We start from the raw sequence: 3,272 nt of genomic DNA, 5'->3' as shown, positions 1-3,272 counted from the left end.
TCCCCACTTTATTATCTCAAGACCCTTACCTGTCTCTCTTCCCCTTTCAGACTGTGGCCAAAACGTGGATGAGATCCATATGTTATTCATCTTTGTATCCCCAGCTGCTGTGAGATGTTGATGCCTTTTTCACTAATACTTAGCCAAAAGGGATCAGTTTTGTTTTTAACTATTTCTTTTGAAATAATTTCAAACTTACAGAGAAGCTGCAAGAATTGTACAAAGAGCTCCCAGATACTCTTTGCTCAGATCCACCGATTGTTAACGCTCGGCCATGTTAGCTCTATCGTTCCCTCTTTCACGCTCTATCATTCTCTTTCGGGTCTCCGACCTTTTTTTTTAATTCTCTATTCAACTTCTGTACAGTTCATTTCCATTTAGTGCCTTATATTAGTTACCTTTTCTTTCTGAATTCACCAATTTTCATGCCCTAACAGAAAAGGGAAGACAGGGAGTAAAAAGGATAAGATGAACTTATTAACCATTGGGTTTTTCATCCATTTAAAACTATGACATTTATTGTGAGACACTACGGAAGGCATTTAACATGTCTATGAATATGGTCAAGCCAGAAAAAAAAGGAGCCATCTTCTAGAATAGACTATTTTTAGTAGCAGAATTAGTGTGGAAAAGAATTGCGGTGCATACATAAATAGCTCTTCCTGGGAGCATAATGATAATTCTGGTTCTGCAATTTACAAAATCAGCCAAGGAAGGTTGGGGGAAATCTATTGTATTAGCAAAAGGAAAATTTTCATACTGGCATAAGTGACGAATAATATTTAGGAAGAACCTGGCTTGCCATTGAATATAGAGGATGTGGGGTGCATTTTAAAGAGAGTGGATATTAAAGGTGCATCTTCATATCACACAGGGCACTTGTTCAAATTCTGCCAGTCCACACAGAGATTATTCTTCTTCTGACTTTAGCCCACGCTGACTCTCATATATTGAGTCATGTCATTTCACTTTAAGGAAGTGCTAAGTGAAATCAATGAAACAGCTGAACATTGATGAGTTCCAAGAATTGCAACATACCGAATAAAAAGAACAATGAAATCATTCATAGAAGAGGCCATTCATAAACAGCTTAGTTCAACTGTTGTAAAAAAAAATAAAGAACAAACTGGAGTGAAAGGAAAGTGTAGCTCAGGATTCTGGATTTAAAAATTTTATCCAGCAGTTGTCAGCTCTCCAGGCTGTTGAGATGCATGTGATGGTGCTGCACTGTTGGAAGAGCCAGCCTGGAGGCTTGGCTCCAAGCACTGTTTTGGTGTTGCAGAAGAATACCTTTGGGCAATGTTTTACACCTCTGAGAGTGGAATGACTCCTCCTGTGGAATTGGTCCCAGTCTGGGTACAAACAATATTTTCTGTTAAAAAAAAAAAAAAAGAATTTTGAGTTAAGTTTAATTTCTGGCCTATTAAATTCTCATTATAGATTCTTTTGCTTAAGAGATACAACCAAGGTGTGACTATTCATTCAATGCATTCATTCCAGAATTATTTATTGCATGCCAGGCCTCATATTGGGCCAGGCACCGTTCTAGGCACATGGCATGTAACAGCAAGCAAAACATCCCTATCCTTACCAGACTGATATTCAAATGGAGGAGACAGACAATAAACATAACAAATAAGGAAATCAGGAAGTGTGTTAGCAGGTGGTGAGTGCTATAGGGAAATGGGGGGGAAGGCAGATGGATCCAGCATGTGTGGAGAAGCAGGTTGCCATCTTAAGGGTAGGCTTTGTTGAGAAGTAACTTCAAGCAAAGACTTGAAAAAGGTGCAAATGGTTGGAGGAGGAGCATTCCAGGAAGCAGTAACACCTGGTACAGAGTCCCAGGAAAGCAGGAGCATTGTGGCTTATTCCAGAAACAAGAGTGACTGGAGCATAGTGAGCCAGGAGGGAAATGCAAGCAGGTCAGGCAGGGCCTGGGGCTGTGGAAGGATTTCAGCTTCTACTCTTTCCTTGTTCAGCCAGTGAGACAGCTTTTGAGCAGAGAAGAAACTCAATTTGACTTTCATTTTAAAAGGGTCTCTCGGGCTCCTCTGCTGAGAACAAACAGAAGAGGGCAAGGCAGAAACAGGGAGACAGTTGGAAGCCCACTGTAATGACCCAGGCCAGGGCTGGTCATGGTTCAGCCAGGGCTGGTCATGGTTCAGCCTAGGCTGCAGAGTGGCAGTGGCGAAAAGGGACCACATTCTGGATGTGTTCTGCAGACAGAAAAAAACAGGATTTCCAGGTGGGTGGGATGTGAGCAGGGAGAGAAAGAGAAGAGTCAAAGTGACTCCAAGGTTTTGGGCCCGAACAACTATAAAAAATGGAGTCAGTCATTGACGTGCGAAGCTGCTGATGGAGCACGCTTGGAGGTGGGCAGATCAGGAGTTCAGTTTTGGGTATATTACTTTGATTCCAAATGGGGAAGTCAGTGGGCAGCTGGATATATGAGTGTGGAGTTCAGAAGACAATCTGGGTGGGAGACATAATTCGGGAGTTGTAAGTACGTAGAAAACATTTATTTACTTCCTTCCATCCTTTTAACACAAACATTTTCAAACACACAGAAACGTACATATATTTATTATGGTACATATACCTTCTACCACCATTCAACAGTTGGTTTTTTTGTTTGTTTGCTTGTTTGTTTGTTTTTGAGAGAGAGTCTCACTCTGTTGCCTAGGCTAGAGTGCAGTGGCATCAGCCTAACTTACAGCAACCTCCAACTCCTGGACTCAAGCAAGCCTCCTGCTTCAGCCTCCCAAGTACCTGGGATTACAGGTGCACACCACCATGCCAGGCTAACTTTTTCTATTTTTTTAGTAGAGATGGGGTCTCACTCTTGCTCAGACTGGTCTTGAACTCCTGAGCTCAAGTGATCCTCCCGCCTCGGCCTCTTAGAGTGCTAGGATTACCAGCGTGAGCCACTGCTCCCAGCCAACAATTATTAACATTTTGCCATATTAGCTCTATATTTCTCTATTTATACATGCTTTTAGTTTATTTGTTTAACCAAACCATTTCAGAATTGGAAACATCTTGTTGCTTCACTCCTGAACACTCCTGCATTCCTGGAAGGAATGTGGAGTCACAAGACTGAATGAGATAAGAGGGGGGATGAGTGCAGATAGTGACCAGGGCCACGAGAGGAGCCCTGGGGCACCCCAAGAGTAAAAGGTCTGGGAGAGGAGGAAGAACCTAGAAGGAGAAACCACTAAGGGAGGAGAAAACCAAGAATGTAGCTATAATGTCTAGCTGGTGGACATTCTCTT

The 3,272-nt window shown here is 42.3% G+C and overlaps 1 non-coding gene across 1 annotated transcript; it reads left to right on the top strand.

The window, feature by feature from the left end:
* Window positions 1–1,175: 1,175 nt before the first annotated feature.
* Window positions 1,176–1,367, top strand: LOC138400429 (small nucleolar RNA SNORA74). Its single transcript, XR_011236313.1, has one exon. It is a non-coding gene; the product is annotated as a small nucleolar RNA SNORA74 (small nucleolar RNA).
* Window positions 1,368–3,272: the final 1,905 nt, after the last annotated feature.

This window comes from Eulemur rufifrons, chromosome 19 (genome assembly GCF_041146395.1).
Source record: "Eulemur rufifrons isolate Redbay chromosome 19, OSU_ERuf_1, whole genome shotgun sequence".
Lineage (NCBI taxonomy): Eukaryota > Metazoa > Chordata > Mammalia > Primates > Lemuridae > Eulemur > Eulemur rufifrons.
This window is presented reverse-complemented; position numbering and strand designations above follow the sequence as displayed.